Here is an 11,820-nt window from a genome sequence, read left to right as displayed (position 1 = left end):
TTTGCATGTGCAAACAGGTTTGCGACCCATTTGCGCATGCAAAATCTAATAGGGTCATGTCAATCCCTATTTAGTGAGTTGCAATTTTTTTTGCAACTCGCTAAATAGGAATTGCGAGTCGCTAATAGGAAGGTCCATTCCAAGGGCATCCCTTCCTAATAGCGAGTCAGAGGCCAATGTAAAAATGTTTTGCGCCCGTAATTGCGGTCGCAAAACAATTGCAATTACCACCCTCTTCAAGAGGGTGGTAAAGCACTCGCAAATGGGGACCCCTTTGCCTTTGCAAATGCAGGGGGAAATATTTTTAGGGGCAGGCAGTGGTCCCAGGGCCACTACCTGCCCTTACAAAATTAAACGAAAACATTACATTTTTCTTTTTTTAAATGCATCTGCATCCCTTTTTAAAAAAAAACATTTTATTAGGTATTTACCCCATTTTTTACATAGTACAGAGCACAGCAATTCATTACAGAGATACCACATTAGTTAGAAAAATACAATCACAACACTTCTACAGTAGTGTGGACCTAATAGAAAACAAAAAGCAAAAGAAAAAAATAAACAGAAAAAAGAGAAAAAAAAAACAGTGTGATTAAATCAATTATATTCGAGTCTAGACACATTTCTATTGTAACATTCTAGGGAGGAATAAGGCCTAACAGTACACAAATCATTTCTATGCCCCAATTCATAGCATTTCATACACTTTGCCTAAAGCCTTCGTCCTTCCATCTAGCTATGGGCTCCTATATTTTTACCCCTAGCTTCCTTCCCTTTCTCCCTCTCCTAGCATATGTTGCTTTCTCTAGGTTATACGCTGATAGAAATCTAGCTAACCATTGGTGGTGGGTTGGTGGGATGCGATCAAGCCATGCCGCTGCAATTAATAATCGGAGTATTGCCATAGCTACAAAAATGAAGTAGCCATGTTCAGGCTGCCTATCAGAATCTATTATTCCGGTTATAATTATGGATAGCGTTAATGTAATTTCTATATTTAAAGATCTTCGTAAAAAAGACTTGATTCCTTCCCGTGTAGGTTGCAATATGCTGTATATAATTATCAGCTTTTAGCAACCCCCGTTCAAATGTCCAGATCCTCTCTGTTTTTTCTCTTGTTGCAGTATTCAAAGTTAAAATCAAAGGGTTGTGGTCAGAAAGGATCCTGGGCAGCCTTTCAATTTTTGTTTTGGACAGCAAAGAATTTGAAATAAAAAAATAGTCCAATCTTACACAATCTTACACAGAGCTTGTGGGGAGCCGAGTAATAAGTGAACCCTAGATCGCTAGGTTTAAGATTTTCCCAGGCATCTGCCAATGCATTACTATTTACAAGGCTAAGCAATGCTCGATAAACTCTTTGTTTCCTCCCCTGGTATCTAGATGTGCCATATATTCCCAGCCCCCCTGCCCCATTAATATTAAAATCACCAGCCAGGATGATGCTTGGGGACCAGGTTGCTAGTTCCACATCGAGGAATTCAAAAATCTCCAGGTCATCTTCCGTTAAGCCGTAAACCGACCCGAGTGTAACCCACTCCCCATCAATTAGACATTCTATAAGGACCCATCTCCCCCACTGGTCTTCAAGTTTTCTTTTTATTATATTATCTTTACGTTTTGACAAAATAGCCACACCTCTATTCCTAGCCCCTTGTTTCGTATATGCAAGGAGGTGAAAACCTAACTGTTCTAACAGACAGCCCTTTGTCCCATCAATATGCGTTTCCTGAAGAAACACAAAGTCGGGCCTCATAGTTTTCAGGAGTGCAGCCACCCGCTGCCTTTTCTGGCGGTCATTTAATCCACCTACATTCCATGTAACTACTCGAATCTCCATCCAGAAGACTTCAAGTGGCTGGCCTAAACATCTAACCAAAGAAAATTGTCTGTCGTTTCTACCCTCTTTACATGTTACAATCCCTTGTGGTCCAAAATTATAAGTGTTCAATAGCCTCTGCTTTATGTGCTTCTCTTGTACACCCAAGTGCTGTCTCAAGTGTTGTTCCCTTCTGCCGTGCCCTGTACTCACCCCCCCCCTCAGTTCCCCCCAGTCTCCCTCCCACATGACCCCCCCCCTCCCTTACAGGCAAATAGGTCAATCCTGACCTATGTGTGGCAGCTCCTGGCCCGAGGTAGCCCCCTCCTCCCCCCTCCCTGCCGAAACCTAGAATTTATACTGAAACTATGGTGATACTGCTGCTAGATGTTATGCTAAGTGTCATGTAGTGTTATGAACATCCCATTATCACATTATCAATTCTGATGCACTTTCTGAGCCCCCTGTCGTACGGCAACCGTTCTGTTATCCTGGCCTCTTTTTTCCTTTAACTCAGTTAAGTACGCCTGGGACTTGATTTCTGAAAGAAAGAACCTAGCCTGGCCCTTTAACACTACTTTTAGTCGACATGGAAACATCAAAAACGCCTCACAACCAATGTTCTGAAAGCCCTTTTTTCTTAAAGGAAAACGGACTGCATTTTAAAAAAAACTGTTTTATTTAAAAGCAGTCCCAGACATGGTGGTCTGCTGAGCCCAGCAGGCCACCAAACCTGGGAGGGCCAGCCATTCCTAATGGGGTCGCAATTGCGAGTGCCTCATTAATATGCATGAGGCATGCAATTTGCGACCCCATTAGGAATCGCTAACAGTGTCTCAGACACTGTTGTACATGTCATTTAGTGATTCACAAATTGCAACTCGCAATGGAGAGCAATTTGTGAGTTGCTAAATGACATGGTCATACATCTAGCCCATAGATTGTAAAAAAATCTTCTGCAACAGTAAATATGTGCAGACATCATAATTTCCTCAAACTGGCTCAGAGGAAAAAAATCTACCTTGGAGAGTAACTTTCATTTGTCTTTGTCTACATTTCCCATATTCTCTGGGTCACAGAGTGACATTTATCCACGCTGAAAATTAGTCCTTCTGATGGGCTGTTGAAGGACTTCGGATGATGTTCTCACATCTCTGACTCCATTTTTGGGCCTTCACTGGGATGAATGGAGGGTTGTTTATGAATGTAATGAAGATACGCTTTACAGTAAGCAGGTAGGTACATTTTCCTTTTCTGTGAAGCCAAAGGAACACAGGGATAATTTGGAAATGTGTGCATCAAAGAATGTCTGTTGTCCTTGGAATCTTATCAATCAGATATATCTGCAAGTCCTATAATATAGGCTTTGACTCTCAAGTGTAACAAAGACCAGCAAACTCGGTTTATTATTGAGGTGTGCTCTCAGGTTAAACTCTCATACAATTAACACTAGATTGGTGCACAATCAGTATAATATCCAGGCAGTGTTATGAGAATGTTTCATTTATCCCAACCAAACGTTATGCCCAATACACTATAACCCAGACAGTCTAACTCTCTTAGGTATGCAGATGCATTAAAAATATTTGCATTGAATCAGCAAGGCATTCTAACATATGCAGCCCAAATGCAGTATGTGATCTGCAGGGATAAAGTTCAGAGCGTGTTTTGCAGGTGTTTTAAATGCCTTGCTGTTCAGTTTAGTCAATCATGAGTTTGCATGCTGTTGCTTGTGGTTGCTATGGGTCTCAGACAGAGAGGTATGGATGGGTAAGCAGTGGGATTACAGTCAGGTAACTTGGACCACTGATCATTATTATTCCACGACTGTTAGGGCATAGAGCAGCTCTCGCACAATAACTCACAACCCACAACTTCATAGCAAAAAAGGCCACTTTATTAAGACAGGTGCATATTATATTTCTCAAAAACACGTCTTACAGACAGATAGATGATAAAGCAATCCCCAAACTCAGCTAGACATATCTTCAAAAACATAACCCCCGAAATGTTGACCCAAGCAACCCCAGAAGAACTGACTCATGTTGAGAGATTCCCATTATTTTCTTTTCCTTTCCCCGTGATTTGTATACTCCACCTCCCCCCTTGGGGGATGGACAAGCCTGCTCAAGACTGCCCACCCCCCCAGAAAAATCAGCTATCCAGGAAAACCAAAGAGTTTTCCTGTCCCCCCCCCTCCCCCCCCCCCCCCAAGGAGAAAAGTCATGACATTCTGCTGGAGCACCATATATTTTCCTTACATATTTGTGCAATCAAATCCCTCAACTCCAATAAGTAATATGCTTGTCCCAACTGGGACAAATCCACCCCATCCTCACAAAAAATATGCCCCTCAGTACTTTTTATGTTACAGTGAGATAAAACTGTGATTCCGATGTCCCCCCAGAAAACTCTCATGGCTCTATAAAGCTTACGTCTCGCCTTCTCCAATGCTGTGTGGCATCTTGCTCCTCTCCAATGCAGCTGCGTTATGAATTCAGTCCGAATCACCGTGGTACCCTCCCAGTTATTCTTGATAACGGCCAGATCCAGTTTCATTTGCTTTATTAGAGTCAGGCCCGATAAGTTAACCAGATAATTTTCACCTAGGTGAATGATAAGCAAATCAGGAGGGCCCCCTCTAGAACACATCAGAGACAAAGTGGGAAACAAACCCCCCCAACACATTCCCCCTTTTCCTTTCCATACCACCTCATGACTAACACTTGTAAGTCTGAGCGATCTCCCATAAATCTGTTGCTCAGTGTAAGCAGCAGCCCATTTTACGAAGGAGTGTCCCACTATCCACGTTGTCTTTTTCTCAGCCCTTGAACATGACCTAGGTAGAAAAATAAACATTAACAAGAGAACAAATTGATGCACTGAAATTTTTTCCTAACATAATTTTCACAACATTTGGACTTCCATCTCCCAATCCAACGTATGTCTGACCAGGACCATCCCAATCTCGCAGCCTCCAATGCTGCCCCAATACGGAAGGAGTGTGTGCCAAATCGCAAAGGATTCTCACCCAACTTAATGAGCACCTTCCTCATTACTGCTAACAGCTGGGCAATAGAAATCGGCCGTCCCTGGGTGTGGCAAAAAATGTTACCTGGTGCAAAAATTCTAGAGGCTTGGAAAACCTCCCATTCCCCCACAGGACAGCAAAATTCCACCCCACTCTTGTTGAAGAAAGCCCATTTTCCCCTGCCCAATTAATCCGTTTTGGAAGCCCTCAACCAAATCCTCAACCTTTGTTGTTCTATAAAAACTTCATTACTGTGTCTGCCTGCCTTGTTTCATAAACCGAGTAACTCAGATGCTCTAAATGCCCCAAAGAACAACCATAAAAACATAACCTAAACTTGCAACACTCAAACCCATCATAACTGCAAGAAGGCAACTGCAACAACATCCTTTATAACAAATCAAATCTCACTGGCTGACGTAACGGCTTGTTACCAGCCTGTTCCCTACTTAAACCTCTAAGAACCTTTTTCACTAACACTCCTCCCACCGGATCCCTCCCCCACCTTAACTGCCCATGAAAAGAAATTCCTGCCAATTTGCCAGAAATGGTAAAGTGGGAAAAACCTCTATCTATTAAGTGTAACACAAAACCTAATACAAACTGTTCATCATTAACCATCCTCCCATTCTTAGCAAACATGTTACCATAACTTATGAACTCGTCCATGCTTGCTGATAGCTTCATCTCGTGGAGTCCACAACTGATTTCTCTACCAGTTCGACAATTCTCATTGCCCCATGCCCAGACACACTGTGGGATTTGAGTCTTGTTGGGTTCTGCCCCAGGAGCAAGAATGCAAAATTACGTCCACTGAAAACGAGACAGAGCATCTGCTATACAATTATTAAATCCTGGAATATGTCGTGCTTTAAAAACAATGACATTTGAGCATAAATGCATGTAACAACCTCAAGACTCTCAAATCCTTGGCCTTTTGTTTATTGACCAATTCGACCACAGCTAAATTGTCTACCTTGAAAAGGACTGGTCTATTCTGGAATTCTTGACCCCATGCACACAATGCCACAAACAGAGGAAAGAACTCTAAAAAGGCTATACTGCAACCCTGCTTCAGCCAATGCACCGGTCCGCTTTCCGTACACCAACACCCCTCCCAGAATATGCCAAAACCTTTAGCACCGGACGCATCTAAGTAAATCTGAATTTGCCAAATCATATCTTCATTCACAAAAATATAAAAGTCAACCAGATGTACAGATCAGCCCTAGTGGCTTCTGAAATACGGACTCTGTGGTGACTCCGCAAAGAATTAAAAACCTTCCTTTTCAGTAACTAATTCCCCCTCAGCCCCCTCAGAGTACTATGCCCTCTACTCAGCGCTTGGACGCCCTCGGGCAGCAGCCGCGCTATAAAAATCCCCTTTTCATTTCATTCATTCATTTCAGGGTGATAGGCCCCTGACATGGACATTCCCAGCCTCCTACAGAAGGTTCTACCAGCTCTGTCCACCCTACACGCAAAGTTCAGATAGCCCAACAATTTTGGTACCTTCCTGAGCTCCAGTTTACGTTCCTCAATCACAGATAACAAAAAGGCTGAAATCTCCTGCACTTTCTCCACTGGTAACCTAGCTACCATCTCCCTAGAGTCAATTTCAATTACCAACAAAGTCAACTTTGTAATAGGACCTTCAGTTTTGTCAGGTGCCAATGGCACACCAAGCTCCCGGGCCATCATCTGGAAATTGTGCAAAGCATTTTGGCATTGTCCTGTATTCTGTGCACCAATGAATATAAAGTCGGCCAAGTAGTGACAAACAAGTTCATGACCACTACTGCGAAACATTGTGTGAAGGGGTGTTTGCCCCCACATTGAGAGCAATCATTCTTGTACCTGCAGAATTGTCTATTGCAAAAATCTCTGTTGCAGTTCCAGCAGGCTCCGGAAACGGTCGGTTGACCCCTCCCACTAAACCCCAGCCCAGCCTGGGTGGGACGGTACTGAAAGGGCCGGTAAGATACTGGTAGACCACTCGCAGTATGGGTAGTAGCTGGCGGCTGAGAAGACGCCATCCATTGTAACCACAACTCTGAGTCCACATCACCCCATGGCCTATCATTAAAAACGCTCAGTCTGGCTCTAAATTCCTCATCATATGATAACCAAGCGCAACCACCAAAGTAATTTTGAGCTTTCCTTATTATATCCATGTATTTGAACATAGCTACCACTCTATCCTGATGTTTCTTGCAGTAGATGCTAGCATAAATAAGAAAAGCAGATGTCCAGTTCTTAATTGTTTTGGGGACCCTAGGTCTCCTGGCCAATTCCCATTCCTCCTCCTTTGAGCCTTCTTTGGCCTGAATATCCCGATGTAAAAGCTTAAAAACATCCACAAATTCATGTCTCTAAATTCTGCTTTTGGTCTTGTCAGATACATGAGAACCTAAAGGCATACCAATCCCCATGTAGGGAAGTTTCTTATGAATATTTTTATCTTCCTCTACCACTTCTTGGCCATCTTTCGTAACCTCCTTGACCTCCTTAACACCTTTAGCACAATTTTTCCCCGCAAATACCGCCTCTTGTAAAGGGCCCTGATGCCCCACCCCAGGAAGATCTGTGCCCACACCCACCTCCCCCCTAACTCCAATAGATCTTGTCAATTTTTGTGTTTGTCCCCCTTGCTGCCAAGCTGTCCACCACTCCGCCTTACCTTTTGGTAATTGAGATGCTTGTTTGTTTGTTTGTTTGTGTTTGTGAGTCATCCTGTTGCAGACTGACGTTTGCAGGTTCCCGTACAATTGCTCGGTCCGCACTTGACTTCTGCAAAAGACTAAGAACACTGGTTTGCCCCAATAAACCCCTCTTTTCTCCCATGGTATTCATATACTTCACCCCACTGTCCCCACAATCCCCTTCTCTCAATTCACCCTCTTCGAGGTCATCACTGTCGGCATCCAGGACCAAATGCTCTTCACAGCCGCCCAAACCTGACCCCCCCCCCCACAGCTCCCCATCACCAACCCTCCGTCATAAAATTTCCAATGGAACTTTTTCATATTCTGTGTATTGTCTAAATTAGCAGGAAAATCCGCTCCAGATCTCCCTTTATCCACTATCCAACCTGACGGAGCCACATCGTGCTCTGTCCGCGGAATTCGATTGCCAGCCGCTTTCCCAATTAAGGTAGCTGGCACCTCACTCTGCAAGTCGCTCAGACCTGACTGTTCCTGATAGCCGGTCGCACCCTCCATGCCCACAGTCCTTGTGCCAATATCAGATCTTTTAGTGGCGTCACTATTCACCCATGCCGACTGACATGCACCTGGCTCAGGTACGACCTTCTGAATCTTCCCTCCCCCCTCCCAAGCTCAAGCACCTTTGGCTCACCCTAATCTTAGGGCTGGCTAAATGCTATTGCCCTGCATCCTGATGTGTGCCCACATCCTTAGAAACCGGGGCGCCTGCGCTACCTCCTTGTCGAGACCAGGTAGGCAAATGTAAGGACTCAACACAGTCCTGCATCCCGGGCTGCAGCAATACGTCCCCACCACTGGTGGCCTGCCTCAATAAACCCCCCTTTGAGATTAGCAGACTCCACTGGGTACCAAAGCCCCCACTGCCCCGCAGAAATAGCATCACAAGGCAATGCTGGGGAATACAAACATGGAAAGGATGAGGCAGGGCTCAGTAAATAAGTCTGGCCCTGTACGTTAATTAAATTGGCACCTCCAGGCAACATGCATTCAGTAGACAGCCCAACAGAAGGGGGAACCGGCTCCTTTAACTGACCCCTCTTAACAGGCACAGCAGCAGCACTCTTAGCCCTCCTCCCCCTAAAGCTTTTCCTATCCACAGCCTGCCCACGGCACCTCCCCTCAGTCTCCCAGCCCCTCCTGAGGACCGCCCCCTCCTCCTGCCCATGACAGAGTGCTGGCGTGCACAGAATTCCGAGCATCAGCACATACCTGGCCGCTAGCCTGCAGCGAAGTTGGGGGAACAAGAGTCTCTTCCTGCACATTGGCACCGACCTGCGCTGGAACGAGCAACTGTTCTCCAGTCAGCTGTCAGCAGGATTAGGAGATAGACAGGCAGCCACTGCTTTGGAAACCCCATTCGCCGCGTTCCTCTTCATGCAAGTGAGCCCCACCCAGGGCTCACCGGGAACCCCAGGCTTCAATAAATCATCTCTGCCAGCTGCGCAGAGCACTCAAATGGCCTCCCTGACCTCCTCATTTTCAGTCATCCTGAAGGAGAGGCACTCACAAAGTGAGTGACGCAGGGTAAAATTGCTAAGAACAAACTGAATTGCTCTTCTCACAAACTAACTTCCTCTCCTCCCACCGCCCTCAAGCACAGTGATTTTCCCGCCCCATAAGACCTTTCTAATTAACTTTCCCCTTGCACCCACAAACTTACCCAATCAGCCCTCCTCGCATCTGGGTGGCCATTCCATTGTGCGAAACAACTCAGGGGGAGATCGGCTCGCGCTCAGCTCCCCCAGGGTTCCCCCTTCAAAGAGGTTGGAGTGCTGGGTGGATATATTGGCACCTTGGTAAAATGTTGTTTTACCTGTCTGTTGTGCATGTTTTTGTTTTTTTATTGCATGGTATGGTACCAATGTATTATATTGTCTGACAGAAATACTGTTTCCTAAATATCATTAGTAAAATGTTTTACCACATCAGAGTTAGCTATAGAAAATTCTACCCGAGTGTGATCATATTGAAGGAAACAATATTTAGGAAATTATATATCTGTTAGATAATAGCTGTGCTAATAGAAGTCTGACTTACGCCTGATCCACTAGCATGGCATATAGAATTAGTCAATTATCTTATTGATTGATTTATTAAAATCAAAATCAAAAATATACATACAGCAAAGGCAGTTCTTCAATATAAATGAACATTCCTTAAGTATTAATTAAAATTGATAAAAGCCATCGAGAATTCATTACAGTGTGAATTTTTATATATACCATATGCATAAAATAAACAGCATCTGAAGTAGTCCTCTTGCCCAGCTTAAAAAAAACAGTGATTTAGATTTCCTTTCCCTCCTTAAACCAGATGACCTGGGCTTTTCAATAACGTACTTTAGTGATATCTACATCATCATCATCATTCCCAATGAGTTTCATTGTTGCAATTTCACTGACACGCTGTTTTCACTGCTACTTAGGTTCAAAGGTTGATGGTTACCAGTCGTTCGCAAGCACCAAAGTGTGAGGAGTTATTCAGCAGCAGCCTGCTTATATTTGTGTTGGAGCTGCAGCTAGCCCCCACGCCATTTTGTGCCTTCTTCACTGTGACCCATCCTTATTCAGCCTTTCGGGCTGCTGCCAAACTGTCCCAGCCAAGCTAAAAAAGATGTCTCAGTAAGCAGCAAAGTCCCTTCTGTATGCTCAGTAGAGACATGCCTGGCCCAGACATCAGCAGTATGCCACAGAACAGTGCCATTTGGGTGTACCATTTGGTAAAGGTGGCTGCACTCTATTGGTTTCCTGCTCGATAAAGGCACCAAACAAATCTCTCACGACTTATCATGAGGTCATCATTGTTTGCACTGCCTCTTGGGTCTAACTCAACCATCCTGCATCCCCCAAGCAACCTGAAAGGCCCCAGCTTTGAGCTGAAGCATCCGCTTAGTAGCCCAGCATGTCCCACTCTTGATTTAAATATTCTAAATACTAATCCCAGTAAGTTCTTTTCTAGCCTTATCTTGTACCGGTACAGAAAGTCTCTGATACAGTCTTAGATTTATTTTTATAAGATATATGTAGCTTTGGAAGAAATTCTACTCATCATATCCCATTGCCATATAGGAGTGGTACTCTGTAAGGCAACATACATTTATTTATTTATTTATTTATAAAAGCATTTGTAAAGCACGAACGAAGGCCCTTGGGCATCTCGGCGCTAAAGTTGCTGCAGTGTTTAACCCTCAGGAGGGCAGAGGTTCATTGGTTAAAAAGCCAGGTTTTAAGTTGCTTGCGGAACATCCAGAGGGAGGTGCTGATTTTGATCGATTATGGTAATGTATTCCACAGTTTCGGTGCGGCTACCATGAATCTTCTGTCCCCCCATGTGACAGATTTGGTTCGGGGTACCACCAACTCGTGCAGACTGGACAAGCGTAGCGTTCTTGAAGGACAGTAAGGGATAAGGTTTTGGGTAAAGAATGCAGGTCCAGCATTGTGTAGAGCCTTGTATACCAGGCAAAGAGACTTAAACATAATTCTCTTTCTCACTGGTAGCCAGTGGAGCTGTCTTATGGTGAGTGCGGCTGATTGATGTTTGGGAATGCGCCCTAGGAGCCTGGCGGCAGCATTCTGAATGGCCTGCATTTTCCATAGCACTCTCTCCTGGGCACCTAGAAACAAAGCGTAGCAATAATCTAGGGTTGACAAGACGAGGGAGCTCACCAGCGTTTTTCTGGCACTCTTTGGTAAGAAAGGCAGAATTTTCTTAATGAGCCTCAGTTTATGGAAAGCTGAGGAAGAGATCTGGTTGGCGTGTGGAAGAAAGTTTAGGTGGTTGTCAAAAATGACTCCCAAATTCCTCACCTTGTTGGTTGGGTCCGGAGGCTGGCCCATAGATATTGGCCACCAAAGGGGGGACCACTCCGGGATAAGTTGCCAAAAATTACAACCTCCGACTTATCAGAGTTCAGCTTTAGGCAATTCTGAGCCATCCAACTTCCAATAGCCAGCATGCCTTGGTTAAAGTTGTTGGCTATTTTGGGACCGTCATTCTTGACGGCAAGGACCAATTGAGTGTCGTCTGCATAGGAGGTAAGGCTCATCCCGTATGCCCTGATGACTTTGGCAAGGTCCGACACGTAAATGTTAAATAGTGTCGGACTTAGGGATGAGCCTTGAGGAACTCCACATGGCAGTGACAGCGGGGAAGATTCAAAAGGTCCGACAGTAACGACCTGGGACCTATTTGCCAGGAAGGAGGCAAGTAGTGGTTCACCAGAACAGCAATTATTTAACCCT

Source organism: Lissotriton vulgaris, chromosome 3_1 (genome assembly GCF_964263255.1).
Source record: "Lissotriton vulgaris chromosome 3_1, aLisVul1.2, whole genome shotgun sequence".
Taxonomy (NCBI): domain Eukaryota; kingdom Metazoa; phylum Chordata; class Amphibia; order Caudata; family Salamandridae; genus Lissotriton; species Lissotriton vulgaris.
This window is presented reverse-complemented; position numbering follows the sequence as displayed.